At 36.3% G+C, this 18669-nt stretch overlaps 2 long non-coding RNA genes across 2 annotated transcripts; both read right to left on the reverse strand.

Annotated features, from left to right (window-relative positions):
* Positions 1-1873: 1873 nt before the first annotated feature.
* On the reverse strand, positions 1874-4706 carry LOC139126602 (uncharacterized). The gene is made up of 2 exons (XR_011550653.1): positions 3698-4706; positions 1874-3261 (listed from the first exon to the last, which is right to left on the reverse strand). It is a non-coding gene; the product is annotated as an uncharacterized lncRNA (long non-coding RNA).
* Positions 4707-8190: 3484 nt separating this feature from the next.
* On the reverse strand, positions 8191-12493 carry LOC139126612 (uncharacterized). The gene is made up of 2 exons (XR_011550661.1): positions 11811-12493; positions 8191-9361 (listed from the first exon to the last, which is right to left on the reverse strand). It is a non-coding gene; the product is annotated as an uncharacterized lncRNA (long non-coding RNA).
* Between the last annotated feature and the right edge of the window lie 6176 nt (positions 12494-18669).

Raw genomic sequence — 18669 nt, forward strand, 5'->3', positions numbered from 1 at the left:
CTCCAAATTTCCATTCATCAGGAATTTAGAGGACATCAGGGCAAGTAATATAGTGAACAAAACAAGAATCTTGTTTGCAGAGCAGGGCATACCAGATACCCTAGTCTGTGACAATGGCTGTCAGTTCACATCAAGAGAATTTCAAACTTTTGCTAAGAAGTACGGTTTCAGAGTCATAAAATCGTCACCATATATACTACCCCAAGGGGCATGGTTTCATAGAAAGACATGTGCAGACCGTGGAGAACATTCTCAACAAATGCAAGGAATCAGGAGAGGATCCAAACCTCGCATTGCTCAATATTCGAGCAACTCCAATCAAGACCAATATACCATCACCAGCTGAGCTACTAAACGGCAGAGTGTACAAAACTTCACTTCCAGGCAGAATTCAGGCAGCCAGGAACCGACATCGAGAGATTCATCAATCTTTGAAATCTCAATGGCATATTCAAGCAGCCAACCATGATACACATTCAAAGTGAAAAGGAGGAACCAAGAAATAAACAGTGAAACAGGAAATCTACAGTAGTGCCAGTGTTATAGCCACCATTGAGTGAGACACCAGCCAATAGTGTTTGTCAGTGATATCCCGGATAAAGATGCAGATTCTATCGATGCAAATTATGTTTTACGCAAATTCAAAGATAAAAGTAATTGTATTTCTGAAATGATTATTATCACAAAGACAATACTTTTCAGCTTGAAAGGAACACTTGTAGAAACACGTATTGTTTCATTTGAAGTTTTATAATTACCTGAATATTGATTGGGTGGGGTAGGTGTATTTCACAAATCCTTACAAAGTAACTTCAAATCATGTATTAAACCCTTATATTAAAGCAGTTTCTATATTCTTAAAGGGGAAACTCTTGCTATCAATATATGAAGTTTTATATCCCTTCTCAATGAAATAAAATATTGATCAATCAAACTACAGGGCTGACTAACAATAGAAAGCTTGCAGAGTTGAATTTTAAAAAATTATACGCAATATCCTTCTCAATGGCTTATTTCTTCTTAGATGGAAAATTAAAACTAGCGAAAAATGTAAAATATCTAATATGACTGATTCGTAGAGTCATACAAACGCATATTTCTGAATTAAAAAGGCAATGAATGCCAAAAATGGATGCTATCGTACGATAAATATTTCTGACCGACATGAATTTTATTTTATATACATATGACTCAAAAATTTAACAATTAGCGAATTTTTAGTCTATCGGGAAAATACTTAAGTAATCCTAGATAAGATTATACAAATCAAGACAGAGTACAATCCCAATAACTATGAACAATATGACACTACGTTTCTTCTTCAACAATTAATGATATATTTAAATAGCAATATACAATCTATATGGTAGGCAGTGTTGCAGCCATATTAAATGAGGGAACACATGCATCAGTTGTCAATCAAATTTTGTACTATTTTGTAATAATTAAGTTTCATAAAACAAAATCCGAGCTAAGGGTCGGCGTCGCTATACCTAATTTCAGGCAAGTATAATTGTAACAGTATTCTTTATCTGCCGCTAATTAGATCTCAGTCAGACTAAAAGCAAGTAAGAATATCAAGTGAAGTGTTTTAATTACTGAAATCATAGCTCCAAAAGTACGTAAATATAAGCCTTAAAATAATCATGCAAAACAAAGGTCATCGTCAATAACAAATATTTCTTGCAGACTACACCAATTGAACACAGTCGACTCACGAGTGCGCCCGAGGTGACCCGCAGTGCGCAAAATTCCGGGACAACGGGTTCCGTTTTGGCGACATTGTCACAAGGGCGCGTCCTGGCTGCAACAGTGTGATAGGAAAATATATATTTATTAAAAAAGAAAACGACAAAAAGAAAAAGACAAGCGGTCAGATATAGGATACATATATTTATTCGAATCCTTGTTTGAATTTCGCCAACGAACAAAGATTTGTATTCCGAATAACGAATTGATTTACAAAACACGTCAAAACTTTGAAAGAGACAACTGAAGTTCTAACACATTGAAGATGACTAATTTCACACGATGGTCTTTAAAAATGAAATAGACTTAACCACCTGTTTTAAAAAAGGTCATTGGTACACCGAAGATGGCGCTGTATGTTCTACACGAAAACTATGGAAACATAAAATTTTCAATGAGTATTGTAGAGTGTGAAGAAATGTGCTGTAATCGTCAAATTTAGTAGTTGAGCCCTTGTTATTCAAACCTCTCATTTGAAGTGATGTCAAAAAAGGACATTGTTTGTATCATTAATAGTACTAAAATGTAAAGAACGTGATGTGGAAGTAAAGTGTAAACCCGATATCATTTCTGGAATACCTCTCTTTTCTGATTAATTTCAGGTGAAACATTTTCCAAAGGTTCCCTCTTTGCTATATTCTTAATTATGTCTTTGGTTTGTCCTCCCTGCCAAGACAGGCAACGATAAACGATGTGATGGGCAAAAATGACTGCAAGGCTAAGAATCTGTGTTTTATTATATAGAATGTGAATACTAAAGCAAGTAATAAGTATCAATTATGGTTTTGAAGAACAAAAAACAACGCAAAGCAAATAAACTAACAAACAAATGATTCCGCTAAATAACAGAGAATGTTCCGTGAAAAGGGCAAGTCTCTCACCACTGGTTTGAAAGCATTTACACTGTTCTAAAATTTAACAAACGATACGTGATTTTCTAAGCAAAATGTAGACTTGGTTCAAGTCTGTGATTTGTTAACTTTTGGATGGAGTTAACGCGACATTTGTGTTTTATTTCCATGTGAAACGCGTGAGTGTCGTGGACACGATGAGTGGAGTGGGCACATTGAGTGGGGTGAACGCTATACAAGAGAGTTTCACCCGGAACCTTACTCACTACTGCGCAGACTCAAAGCAAACGCATTCAATCGCTAGGAAAACCTGGCCAGGGCTACCAAATTCGGAATAGGTTTGTACAAAATAGGAGAGACACAAGGGAAACTATTATAAATAGTGTTATTTTTTTAAAAATTCACCGACTTGAACCAAGTCTCAGCAAAATCTAACTTAGATGACTAATAACAAGTATACAAAAGCACAACAAAGGATACCTAAATTCCAACGAGTAACTCATAACTCCATTACAATCTTAATACTTGTGTGTCTACTTTAATTTTCGTCGTTTCGACTGGAGCATATCTTTCAAGTTGTCAGTACACGTTATTATATCTTTGATAAACTTGTTCTTGGCAAATTCAATGTCTTCTTCCTTGTTTAGAAGAGCGTCATCGACTGTTTTAAAAAAGGGAGGAACTGAAGTAAATATTTAAACAACACGAGCGAAAGGTCAACAGAAGCGAAAGAGGTAGAGGGCGTACAATTTATATGATAAAGTTTGGTCAATATGCTGAAATCATTTTATTTTAGTGGAACCGAAACCCTGCAAATTAATAGTAAAATCGATTAAGCATGCATGAATTTGAAATACTTCATTAATGCCTGATAGTAACATGCAACATCTTACTCTGGATAAATCTTCTCTGTCAATATAACACACGCTAATTTCATTCTGTTCCCGCACCACAGCCGGTTCTTCATAGTATGCCCTGAGACCATACCGACTAGTCATATTTTAAAAGAGCTTTTATGGTAGCTATGACTGCAATGAATGTCCATGTTTATTGCCGGATTTTGTAGGAGACAAAATTTAACATTGGTTTCTACTTACTGGTAACTAGGTCGGATTTCTGGTCAACTTCAAACTTTTCTACTTGTTCGACGAGGTCCTGTCGTTCGGCTGCCGAAAGAAGATCCTTTAAAAATTTTAGGTTTTTCTTTGTAATTTTACGGGATTGATTTAAATAGATGAAAATTTCACCAATGTGTACGTCATCTTCCTGTACATGTTGTGATACAGTGCCCGATAAAGCTTGTTTCATCGTTTTTACTTGGTCCCTCGATAGCCTGTCGCTTAATCCAACAAACAAAATGTTGAGATCGTCCAGTGAGTTTTTCTCCGCCATATCCGACATTGAAGCTTGTCAATGAGGTTATTGTAGTTCTCAAAATAGAATCAATCATGATCAACTGTTCTCGAATAACATCCTCGGTCGTAATAGCGCTTCATTTTTCGCGTTAGACGTGTTAATGAGTGGCTACGTAGGAAATCTCCCCGACACACAGAAGATCGTCGAATTTGAAGCTACAATCCGAGATGTATTTGAGTGCCTTCAAACCTGGTGACATCTGTCACTTGACGCGTAGTGTTAAAAATAATGCAGTATGCAATACAAGACTGGGCGGAGATTTCTGTCAACTTGTTTCGGTCTATAATTGGAGTTACGGAAAAGCCCATAAAATGTCTGTTTTCCTTAATCATTGGTTGAAGTAACTTCCTGGGAGGTTACCAAAAACCTAGCGGCGGGTATAGTCCAGGCAGATAAAACCTCAGGTCACCTGCCTGAATTTTTTTTGGAGCCGCTGAATCTACTACAAGGTAGGTGACTGCCACGAGTACACACCCTACACGATTAATGTTATTTCCTATTCGCACACTTACTGTAGCAGCATATGATGCTGTGGCATTACACTATGTTGATATTTTTGAAGTTAAATATAGTAATTTCGTCATACTGTATGTAGCTATTATACTGCATGTAGTTGTCATACTGTGTGTAGGTGGAAACATTTGATATATATATTTTTCGTTCTCTTGAATCTTCTCCTAAGGGATTCCATTTACTCATTTGGCCTTATGGTATACTTGTCTGCGTTGCCAGACAATTACAAAAGGTTGTGAATTTTCGAAGTGGCTACGTTCAGACTTCTGTCTTCTTCGGTAGATGTCATACAGTTTGCGAAGCAGGTCTCCGGCCAAAGAGTCTGATCTACACGAAGAGAAGGACTCCAACGCTGTGGCCAAGTCAAGTCGTATTCCTTGTTCTTGTAAGTGTAAAACTTTCTCTCCATACATACAAAACATATGTACGTTAATAAGACATCACATAAACTCCGCGGATGACTTAAACGAAATTAAACTTCTTTTCCCTTGAACTTAAAATTCCAATTACCTTGGTCCATTTCTTAAACATTAGCACAAAAGCCAGCACAAAATAAGCTTAATATACAAATTACTTGCAGTACAGAGGAAATACATGCCTTACCAGCTAAGGATATATCCAAATATATAATATTAAACAAAAATATCCTGGGAAATAAAAATGATTCACTGCATGACCCCATTCTCTGAAGTCATTTAACTGTTCATCTGAATAAAAGTACAATTATCTGTCACTCAAACATGTTGCCTTGGCACATCCACTTGTGACCACGCTAGTCTCATCAAGTACTTTAAAATGAATTATCCATCGCCAATAAATACAAGACTTAGCACGTTTTTAATGAAAAAAGTAATCATAGTTTTCTTATATACTACAATGTATAGTGAATCTAAATTTCGGTGAAATTCCAAATCCAAATTTCTTGCAAATGAATCTACTTGAAGCAACCCTAGTCTAATCAAGTACGTTAAACTGAATTATCAAATGTCTACTCTTATCAAGTGCAATACTGACCATTATCCAACTTCCATACATGCACAAGTATAGCAAGTTTGGCAGTGTAAAATTATTTAGAGTATTGCCATAGACTATAATGTATGGTGGATCAACATTTTAGTGAGATTCTAAAATCAGATTTCTTATACATATAATATTAACGTGTAACCATCATATTCTAATCAAGTACAATTATGTTAATTATCCCATGTGTATATATGTCATTGAAAAAGTATAGCAAGGCTTTCAATTCACAGTTTTATCATAGACTTCAATGTGTAATGAACCAAGTAAATTCACATGGATATAAAACATATTTAAATCTAAAGATGTAACTTGAGGGGAATGTCAGTAGACTTAAATGTATTATGATTTGATATTTATGACGAAGTACATTATCGGCCACATTATGTCATCTTATAGTTGCGCAAAAAATGTCGAACCCCCCCCTCCCCAAAGGCATGCAAGAAATTCCATTACCCTTCAAAAATGCTTGCTAAAAAAATGCGACCTACCTGTAATATCTGTCCGGGCCCTTTGTGGGAGATTTCAAACTTATAGCTAGTCAGAAGGAGGATTTGAACCCATGTGAGTTTTTTAAGGGGCATTTGAAAAAATCTGTCAGGGAGAACTTGTTTGGATTTTCTTGCCCCTTTCACAGGTGTTTTGAATGCAGCTTTACTCAAGTCAAGCAATTGGGAAGTTTGAAAAAACTTGTTACGGCACATGGAAAATCGTGCTCAAACCGATCGTTGTAGTGCTTAAAACTTCTTCATACTACAGATGGCAACGTTGAAGTTTGGCAGAGAATAGGAAATATTTTGCGATAACTAAGCTGTTTTAAATCTACTTGGGTGAAATAACTATTTACAGGAGCTTTGCCTGACAAGAAAAACCATAAAGAGCAGTAATTTTTGATGTAACAACAATGTGTGTTGGTCAACATCTCTACCCAGCTGAACCATATGCGTAATGTTTACATCTAAAAACTACACGGGCGACGGAGGTTCACTTATTGGTCAATCCCACCATAATACCACACTGAGACACAACCGTGGCTGTTTCCGGTTATTGTGTTTCATAAAGCAAAGCCGTGCATATAGTAGCAAAACATGGCACACTAATTATTTGTATTCTCAAGAACTGCTCACCAGCTATCAAGGTTAAAAAACTTAAAAAAATGAACTCATGGCTAGTCACAGGGTGGTCGTCGGACTGTTACTCCTCGCGTAGTTACATCAGAATTTTTCAAATCTTCCTGTTCTGCTTTTTGTCATATTTATTGAAAGTTTCACTTCCTCATTTGTTTCAACAGTACCTAGATTGATGTCGGCTGTGAGTTGGGCTTTGGTCAAAATTCTGACAATTACCCAGTCAGGTCAGACAATTGCCGTAATTATAGCATATGACAGGCGTAGATAAATCCGACATCACTACAATAGTTTACTTCTACATTAAGGAATCAAATTGTGACATAAAATTAATTTTCCTTCGAATCGTTAGTTGAACAGAATTTTCCAAAGTCTATCCGAGGCCCAATTAAGCAATATATACTTAGCTTTGATGTAATTTGGATGAATGGAATGAGTTTGTGTACTCAAAATTCCAACGACCTGACTCGGTAATTGAACCAACTTGTTTATAGCTTAGGTTTTAAACGCCAACATTCACCTTAAATGGATATTTTGGTTGTGATTTCGAAATCGGTTGCAAAATTCATAAATTTAAACAAGATGCTCATGCTTATTAAGTTAACAATGCGAATGATAATTCCTGCCATATCGTTCGAACAGAAAAGTTAGACTATAATTTAGTATTTTTAATTCTGTTGACATTGTCGCCCTCATATCCACTATTCATTTTATACGGAAAGAATGTTGACAACGGTGTTTGTTTAAATTTATTAATTTTGCAATTGATTTCGAAATCACACCCAGAGCTATCCATTTAAGGTGAACGTTGGCGTTTAAAACCTAAGCTATAAACAAGTTAGTTCAGTTACCGAGTCATGTCGTTGGAATTTTGAGTACATAAACTCATTCCACTCACCCAACTTAAATCAAAGCTAAGTAGATATTGCTTAATGGGCCCCGGATAGACTTTGGAAAATTCTGTTCAATTAACGATTCGAAGGAAATTAATTTTATGTCACAATTTGATTCCTTAATGTAGAAGTAAACTATAGTAGTAATGTCGGATTTATCTACGCCTGTCATTTGCTATAATTAGCACAAGATGAAAATCTAGATTTATGCGCATCATAAAGGTGACATAAAGTTGCATAAAGATGATCTGTAATCATCTTTATGCAGCATAAAGATGGAACTTTATGCACCTTTATGCTTGTGCATAAAAGGGTTTAATGGCTGACTAAATTTAATCATCTTTATGCAGGACATTACAGATGCATAAAGATTCATATTTATGCATCAACCTGATTTGTATTTATACATCTTTATGCACAACATAAAGAAACATATTCAATCTTCTGTAATTTGGATCTTGTAGGTCCAAATATGAACCTGATTGTTCTGTTTTTGCACCTATTGTACTGTAGTTCTGCACTCATTAACTACATTAATATCATTGTTGTATTAACTACTTTGCACATTTAACCCATCTAACATACACACATATCTACCAAAGCAAGATCATAGAAGAGGTATCGGTTTAAATTGTTTATTTAAAATAGTTAAATAGGAAATCACATGGGACAAAAAATACACAATTCCTCAAAACCTCCTCAAAAATACAAGCAATATACTTCATGTGAAAAACAAAAAATACACTTATTGTTTTCTTCTCAGATGCAATATTGAAGTGTCAACCAAGTATCTGAGAACTGATTTAACTTGACTCACTTTACACAGCAATTATGGCTTTAGTTTTACAAATAAATAATAAATCCATTGTTCTCTAAGATTTAAAATAAAATTGGATGTACCGGGTGTTTGGATGTCTAAGTAGAAAAGAGACTCCACATTTAGCTATGTTTTGTGTTGCATTGCTAGTATCTATTACAGATCACACATGATAATGAGTTCTGCCATATCATTGAAAATTGCCATACAAATATTTTGATTACAACCTAGACTCGAGCTAAGATTCAAGCACATTGCATGTACATAAAGCTACAGTGTTGCCAAAAATAACTGTAGTTGTAAGTTGGTGTACTTAATCTGTAAAATTTGTTTGCAAAGATGCACTCATTTTTAACACTTTGTTCATGAAATATCAAATATGGCCACTGAAGAGACTAAGACAGAATTATTGGTCTTATAACTCAGCCAGTAATCCGTCGCGTACAGTCCACATATTCACACATGTACAGCTTTGGGTATTCAGCTTAATTACTCATTATGACTCAGTCGGTGTAATAACATACAGAAAGTGTTCCCAGTTGGACTTTCATGAGTACAGCCTCTGTCTGGTTAACAAAATTCAAAAGTTGAGTGGTCTTTGTTCGAAACAAAAAAATACATCACTAAGCCTTTGGCAGAATCAAGAAAATGTATAAAATATGCTTATACATTAAACATTGTCCTGTAATGAGTTGTCAATGCTGCTGGAATTGTCATGTGTCTGTCAGGCTCTGATCTGATTGATACCAGGCCCTAAATGCAAGGTAGCCTCAATATGCATTTCCTTTGATGCATGTGTTTTTCCATATGCAGTTTCACTTCTTTCTCTATCCCATGGCAAGAGTCTCTGAATAAAGGCACCACCCTTGCAACTTCTGTCATGTCGCTATCCTCAGAAGAAACACACACAACTATCAAAATGTCTTCAGCTTGATGCTAGTCCTTGGATAGCCCAGATTGTATGTATTTCAGTTCCTGGAAATAATGATACACAGAATAAATCATCAGGACTGTACACCATCAATTTTGTTTGTTTTTGTTTAACCCTTTGCACCCTGACCCCCTGGTACTCTATGACGTCATCGGACATTTCTGTCCGAGCCGGGTTCAAAGGGTTAAATCCGTGTATTTATAGACATTTGATAATTCATTTTAAGTACTTCACTAGACAAGAATGGTTAAAAGTTGATATGTATGCAAGAAATTTGATTTCTGAATTTCACTGAAATGTTGATTCACTATACATTGGAGTCTATGAGAAAACTATGAATAATTTTTTTTCAATGCTTCACAAACACAATTAGACTGAAAGGTTCCGTTGCATGTGAGCGTTCCGGTGCACTGCGACCTACCTGGTAAAGGGTCGCAGGTCGCAGTGCGCCGGAGCGCCCGCACACGACAGAATCATTTAGTCTTAAACACAATCGGTGCTTTATGAGATGTTTGACAATTGATACAAATGTACTTGATTAAATTACGGTGTTTGAAGGTTCAGATGAGGACAACAGTTTTGATATTTGAATTTCAACTAAACCTATTTCACTTTTCATGGTACTAGTGGTATACAGGTCACTTAAATATTTTCCCTGACAAAAGTTGCTATATCTCTAATACGTAAGTAATGGAAATTGTTCATTGCCCTCCATGAGCTCGATTTACAATAAGACAAGCCTCTGAGTTTCAACAGCAAGATGTTCATGTGACAGATAATTATACTTTTGTTCAGATTTACAGTTAAATGACTACCACGAGTGAAATCATGCAGCGAATCATTTTATCTCCCAGAATATTTTTGAACACTAAAATTTCTTTTTAACAGGTCAACTACTTAAGAAAATTGAGTGACCCCCAATGCTGTTTGAAAAATACATGACCCCCTTTGCAATTTTCAAATTTAAGGTGAACCGCATCCCCCTTCAAATTGTGCTGGCTTACCCCCGGCTGTATAACTGAATGCTCCCTTACTGAAGAAACTGGTCATCTATGTACTGTTGTACATCAAACTGACATGTTATGCCTAAATATACAAATATGAAGACCAAAATGTTTTTTCACTGATTCATTGCCTATGTTATTGACTAAATATTCCTGTTTTTGTTAGGAGAGACTGTAAAATCAATGTACCTCCCAGACACATGGAGTATGGTCGTGCTTCCAATAATAATTTTGCAAAACATGTCATCAATTATTCGCTTTAGCGAATGGTCAATTATGCGTTTTAGCGAATGGACCAAGTCTTTGTACGTTGGCCGAGAACTAATACAGTAGGATCTATAGGTTAGAATATTACATCTGTCAAATTAGGATGGAATATTGAAGATAGAAATATTTTTGTATCATGCAGCCTTGACCTACAGTGCCTTGTAACATAATATTGAACTAAAAAGAGGGCATGTTACGCTGGGGAATCACCCAAATCAAAGATTGATGTGACTGTGTATGTGTGCCAGTAATAGTATGGATTAAAAGTTAATCTTTCGGTACTTGATCTAGAAGTCATCACTGATGACATACATGGAGTCCCCGCTGGATTATGTCATTTGAATTACGGTGATTGAATAACAATAACATACTTGCTAGATTCATTACAGGGGAGAGCGGTGAATTTGTTAAATGTTTGGAAATCACATGCTAGTGATCTGTTGGGGGTCATGTTTGTGTATTTGGGACAGTACAATTATGCAAAAATATATATTATGCTACAATTTTTGAAAAAAAGCAATGGTTTTCTTGCACACTGTATGTTGTTCGGAAAATAGTTTCGTTCAATTTTAGTAAAAGATAAAATATGGTTTTTGAGCATGTCATGTAATCTGGAACATGTTATCAGAACAGAAGCTTGTTTCATCTTTCATTACACAATTTGCAACAGACTCAGCAACCTCAGTTTGTCTTGTGATGTTGTTTCAAAGTTTTGTTCCAAGACAAGGTTCATAAATTACACTTCATGGATTCATTCAATAGTATTTTGGCCAGTGTCGGGAGACAGTGTTAAAAAGAACATTTCCTTGGTTTGACTATGCAATTATTGTATGTCATGTACATTTGTGTTTTGGAACTCATGGAAGAGCCCCTGAAGTTGTTTGAACTCTATGCTCCTCTATAATAATTTCCAGGGTTTACATATTTCATTGTGATTTCAAAATTTGACATGGGCTAAGATGCATCACTATCGATTACATCTTTATCTTCAAAGAAGATTATAAAGGCAGATTTTGTCGCTTATGGCTGTTAGGTGCCCTGCAAATATAACCAAACATCAAAGTTCAGCTAAGTAAAATTGTCGTACATGTGTCATGATGGTTCTCCTTAACCATGTTCATGTACTATAATTCACCAACACTGGTGCTTTGGTTAACTTGCCCTTCAAAGTTCACTACTTTAGACTAAAAACTTATCAGTGCATACTTTGTAGAGTACATACCTCTCATATTGTTCCCAGTTGTTGGCATGCCTTTTTGTGTGACTGTCATTCCTTTGGGCACTACACTTCAGTGTTCTCCCTAGGCCCTTCAAGCATCACGTCTCCATGACGCTTGCCTTGATTGCCGTGACGCTTGCTACAATGCCGTGACGCTCCAGATTTTTCCCGACACCCTTGATTGACAGCCCCACTTGACAGCTCAGTGTATTCATTGGCATGGGACATCTGCCAAAACTAGCCTTATCAACATCGTTTTAGTCCTGAATAGACTTTTTCATGTCGATTGACGGGTTTACATTAATCAATTGACACGTACATAGGTGTTGAAAAACACCGGACGAGCAGCACATCGGTGTGGCCGTGACTTTGATCATGTTGGTTGAGCGCCGTGTTAATGGCCGTTTATCGTGGGAGAATTTACAGTGACGTCGACGCCGTGAAAATGCTGGTGGTCAAAGCTATCGGTCAAAATAGCGACCCTCAAAAAAGGTTTATAAGGCGTCTATACCTGATGACGGTTTGTCTACATGAAATCTCCATGGCAGCATTGCGAATGTAAATTTGTATTTTAATTATTTTTCTGTTCTTGTTGTTGAGACAAACGGTGAAAGTATCAGAGCAAGCAAACGGTAGAGTTCGTGGGCTGCAACGTTACGTGTACGTCATATTACGCTACGCTGACTTGACCTAGGGGTCACTGTCATTTTACAAGATTTTTTTTGGCTAATTTTGCAATCGTTCTTTTGCATTCTTGTCATCTTTTTTTTTTATTTCGCACAAAGTTTTTAAAAAACATGAGTTTGGATTAACTTTTTGGTCGCGAAATGATGTCTACTGTGCCATGTGACGTAAACAGGTCGGGCGATTTCCAAGATGGCGGTCGATGTGTGGGCTTTGAGCGTTTCGCGCTGTTTTCAAGTTGAGGTCTCGTTTCAGGTTCGCTAAGGAGGCAAGTTATTAAAACGACAGGTGTTTCATGATTTTGGTGACGATCATCCGTGTAAATACGTCTGAATTTTCTGTTATGGTAAACCGTAACAGTTCCTCTATTCATTGGGACCGTGACCGTAACGTGTTATATGTGCTCAAAAACTCGCTGGGGTACACCGCCCTGATTGTGTGGCTTCGTTGCTCTGTATAATTTCGTAAACAAGTGACGCAATGTTTCATCGCAAATGTTTCTCCATGCAAGGAGAGTACGAGTTGAATTTTACAACTGAAGTTGGACTGTTGTATGAATTTATTTCAGTTCATGGTGCCCTGATATGTATGTTCATGCAGCAGTGTGTAAGTGAAATAAAAGGCATATTAAATGACTACAATTTGCAGTGACTGTTTTTATGTGTGTATGTATTTAAATATATGTTAATATATGCATATTATTTATGTAAATTGTATGCAAATTTCCGACATGCTTGCCCTTGATCCTAGGGAGAACACTGCACTTTCCCTATTTGTTCAACGCCTAATAAATACATGTACCTCTAGGGGACCTGCAACTTGCAGAAATATAAAAAAAAGAGTTAAAAATCCTACTGAGAAAAATCAAATTGTCTCAAACACAGATGATGAATCACATTTCAAGTCACGATAATGACGATGAATAACCATATTAATCTGACAGTCCATGGACACATATTTGAATCAGAAATATATCAAGCATTTTCATGGCCTGAAAAGGCTCAACACTGCACTATGCATTCCTGCAGTATCTCAGAGCTTGAAGACTGTCAGACCATTGATGAAAAATTGACTCTTTTTACATCCATGGTCATATAAATATCCAAAATGTGCATGTTGACAATAACACCACATTTCTATTTCAGCATAAATAGAAATAATTTAGAAAGTTAAAAATGAATTGAAATGATGCGAAATAAAATGACATATCATGTTTAGGTAAGATTAGAATTAATCTCATGTTAACTTAAAGCCCCGACTAGCTGTATCTTCTAGCATTGTTTTTTTTTATTTTACATTCAAGCCGAAATAAGTTTGTGAGAATGTACTGATTTTGGTGATGTATACACTTATTATTAACTACCCACTGGGACTGTACATGCAACTTTGGCCAAGATAAAGATTGCGATGTGATTAAATATTTGCCCAAACATTAAATCCCACCGTGCATACGGTGGATAATGTGCATATCTGCACTGAAATCTTCACATAAACTGCACAGAGCATTGTGCAATTCATGCTATAAGATCTTGAATGGCCCTTACATGTACTTCACTGTTTGATGCACCACTCAGGACGCAACATTCTCTGAATGGTTTGGTCACACAGAGTTCACGCAAATGCATATACATGTAGTTCATTCATTCGCGCAGTGAAGTTTGGCTCCCAAAGGTCATCACCTCACCTCAGTCATAGTGTGAAATATTAAAGGGATAGCCCGCCCAAATATCAACCTGCCTTTAAAGTTGAAGCATAATATTTGTAACATATAATTTTGTAACATTCATGATGAAGAGATGAGATATGTGCTAATGATTCTCCTGGAAATTAATGTTTTATTAAGGTAGTATGCGCCTCGAAAATGAAAGACTTAAACTTTTGCTCAAACTTTCCTCAAAAAAAGTTTCAACCATTCTCTTTCAAAATCAAAAAAAAAAATAGGGGGTCACCATGCAAATTTGGAACCAGAGAAACAAATAACCCACGATTTAATGATTTTTGAAATTCAAAATGGCCGCCGACCCTGTATCAACTCTATGGGGGAAAATAAAATTTTGGATTTTCAAAAAACTAAGACGGTGAAAGTTTTTCTTTCTCCAAGAGCTATAAAATAAGCCCCCACAGGTGGTAGATCAGAAAAAAATTGTAGGAATTTGAGAGTCCGAATATCTGTCCCCGAGGCGCGTTCTACCTTAATTGATGTGTATGACGCCATTTTCGTCATATGGAAGAGCCACTTATCGGAATTCTCAGAGAGGCTTGACCTAAGGTGACGTTAAGTTTCGTGTTTGGTTGAGGAAGTTAGGGGGTATCACTAGGGGTCTGATCTACTGTGCGTTTGTATTGAGCTACTGCCCAATGGACACACTTTGCCTTCAACCTTATAACTTTGAATCGGAATCAGCGACTTTGAACTCCAGATTTCGAACTTGGTGTTTCCGATGAATCAGAAGTAAAAGAAGGGCATGTGGCTCCACCAGTTACCGAAGGAAGCTGTACAAGCATGGCTCTTTTGGTAGCTCAACGGTATAAGCTACAACGTTACGGGAGGCCATGTTTGGAGCTGAACACATCTTCGATATTGCCTCATGACGAAATGAACTCCCAAAATGCTTGTATTTTTATCCAAAACATTTTGATTAGCATTGCAACCTAGTTATTATCACTTGAAAAAAGCGATGTTCGATTTCAAATGCCCGAAGAGAATTGCATGACGAAATTGCTCCGCATGTTTAGCCATTGCAATGCTGGTTTTAAAATATGGATAACTCTTTTTATAACAAAGAATGGTTATAGAAAAATGCCAATTCTAAAGTGCTAATTTTTTAGTAACATATAGACAAAGAATGTGCGGATGACGAGATAATTCCAAGAACCGTTCCCCATGGGGTGGGGGGAGGGAGAGACAAAGCAAATGACCAGAAATGGCTCATCTGTCGACTCTAAATGGAGTGTCCCTCATCCAACAAACAAAAGTTGTGCATACACACTTTCATGTTCTCAGGGGCACTAAATTAAACTTCAAACACACTTTCATGTTCCAGGGGCACTAAATGAAATTTCAATTTATCCTTTCAAAGTACAGTCATAAACTACACACTACAATTTTCCTGTTCTCACAACTCACTTTGAACTCTAATCGTGAGTTACCGGTAATTAGAAACCGCAATGGAGGTAGGAAGAGATCGCGAATCCGAGTCGCCGTTTTCTGCTGTCAATTGTGCAGTCTTGGGAAAAAATAATTGAGAATGGTTAAAATCTGAAAGCCACAACCTCACAACTAGTCATTGGGAAAAATGTCGGGAAATATTCTTGGAAACGGTCTTTGCATACATAAAAACATGCACTGTACTTATAATTTTGAAAACTCATGTCGTGCCAATCTTTACCAGCAACAATTTTTAGAGGCGGTGTTTTCACTTCAGGTTTCGAATCATGCAGAATGCCTTATTGAAATCTCGCGCACGATTATTAGTACATCTGTAATACTTACAGGCAGGCATAATATCTAAGCTGTTTATGAGACTCCCTAGATCAGACCCCTTAGTCAATGCACCATAGTCAATGCACCAAAACCCGAAAACTTTACATCATCATCTGGGCATTTCTCCCGGCATGCTTTGTGGAGGCTAAAAAGGTCTCCATATTGCCTGATTTTGATATTTATTTTCATGGATAACTTCACTGTTTCTGTGCAAAAAGTAATGATAAATGCTTTTATGACATAAATATAAACCTGTACACAGCTGATTAAATTTTTGGTGGATATAAGGTGGTGCAAAGGAAGTTGGGTAGAAAGGACTGATGTAGAGTCAACAGTGCATTGGAGCTGTATGCATGTGGCATTGCTGATGAATGTAAATGATGGGTATGCCCTAAAATTGAAGAGTCTACAATGTCACAGTCCATACAAACGTTGAACACTGCAAGGAAAGCATCCATGCAGGTCAGTTATGCTCGTTTTGAACAGCATCATTTTCTGATTTTCAAGAGCAAAACCCTTTGGTCAGAACAAATGATCATAAATTTCCTAATACATACAAGTTACCGGTATGTTTAACCCTTTTCCTGGCAAGTCCATATTTCACCACCAGGTCAAGATGGTTAAAATTAGTGAAACACAACATATTTCATATGGCGTATTTTAACATAATACTGTACATTTGAAAGCTGTTCAAAACTGTAAACTTGATTCTTTTGGACTAAAGATGCTATAACAGACCAAGCCAAGAGGGTGAAAATATGTCATGTTTTGGCTCAATACACTTTTTACTGACTTGGCTGATGGGGAAGTGATACTGTCTGGCAGGAAAATGGTTTTAATAAAATTCAATATATTGATTACTTTATTTAGGTCGCATATTGATAGACTATAGTATTTCCACAGAAAATTCAAGGGTTTTACATGTATGTTGAATGACCCCCTTTGGAACAGGAGTACGGGCGCCACATTCATGATTGCCCCCTGTTTTGACATCCTAGATTGAATGTTCACCCTAGAGGTGAATGTTTTCAACTGTGACATTGTATGTTCTCTCTCCTTGTTAATATTACCAATTTTGAAAAGGGGCGATATTCAAAATGGCTGTTAAAATTTGAGTTTAATGTTTAAATGTTTCTCAGAGGAATATTCCTAATGCAGTAAAAGTCAATATCCTTCAGAGGGTAGAATTCAGAGAAAACCACGACAAAATGGGAACATATTCTGAGGTCAACAAATTTCACAAGTTACAGCTAGTGGGGCATTAAACATGCTATGTCATGTTACTTTGCACTATTTATAACCTTCTAAATTGATAATATTATTGTGACAGAGGAAATAAATTGACAACATGGATATAATGCCTCTATAGTGAAAAAGATAAAAAAAAATCAAGGGGCTCTTTTCTGTCATTGAGCCATAGTACATACATAAATTTGAGCGACAAGAATTAGGAGACTTGTGGGATTGAATTCAAAATCTACCAACATATTCAACTTATTGCAATTTCAAAAGAAAGTATAGCAACACTTTATAATCTTATTATTAACCTTCATGCACAGCCATTTTGAGTAGAGGTTAAACAAACAATAGAGCGTATCAATCATGTGTTCCTGAGATAATTTTTCATGGGGACTGAACAGAAATTACTGGGGGGTAAGGCTTTTTTGGGTGGTTGCTATTTTGTAAAAAAAGCATTTTGAATTGTCATGCATACCTTTGGGGCAGGGTTATCATTTAGCGCAACTATTGCAACTATTTGAAAACAAGATGTGGCCAATACAGTGCTTCACCAAAAAATATCAAATCATGATACATTGGAATCTGTTAGGCAAAATATTGACAATTTTCCCCTATACATATGTACATTTATCCAGGTTTGATAATTTATGTGATTTTTGTACCCTTTAAATTTTGAGGTAAAATACATCTGTGTACAAGAAATTTGATTTTTGGATTCCATCAAAAATGTTCATTCACTTTAAATTACTATACTATACTATACTATACTATACTATACTATACTATACTATACTATACTATTCACAACTAGCTATATATGTGTGTTTATAGATGCTTAATGATATTAATGCACTTGATAAGATTGAGCTGGTTACTAGTGAATGTGTGCGCAAGAAATTTGATTTTGGAATTTCACCGGAATGTTTATTCACTAAACATGTACATTCTGGTCTCTGAAGAAAATGTGAACAAATATTTCTAATTATATCATACCAGTATATTGATGGTGCAAATACAGTGAGCAGTCAGCATTCAACAAAGGAATACTGTTTACGCCAAATTTTAAGCGACTTTTTTAATTGGATGATAAAACAATTTCATGTCGATCATCGGAAAATTGCAACATTGTGTGAGTCGGCAAGTGAATCGCAGAAGAACGTCACAATTGTATCTAAAATAAGTCAGTGATTGACATTTATTTTGTGTGAACGACAACACAAATTGGGCGACACGGACACAAACCGCAACTTAGGTTCGCGTTGATTGCGCCAGAAGTTGTATAAACAACTTGTCCGGCGGGCAACCAGATTTTATTTTTGACTTGTCCGAATGGAAATTTCACTTGTCCCGGGCGTCAGGCGATAGGAATTGTCAAGCCCTGATCATTAATACAGACTGTGACTCACTGGTCATACAAAAATTTGGGAGGGATAATCTTTTTCTTGCTAACACTTT

The sequence above is a fragment of the Ptychodera flava genome, unplaced genomic scaffold (assembly GCF_041260155.1).
Source record: "Ptychodera flava strain L36383 unplaced genomic scaffold, AS_Pfla_20210202 Scaffold_106__1_contigs__length_256847_pilon, whole genome shotgun sequence".
In the NCBI taxonomy this organism is placed as follows: domain Eukaryota; kingdom Metazoa; phylum Hemichordata; class Enteropneusta; family Ptychoderidae; genus Ptychodera; species Ptychodera flava.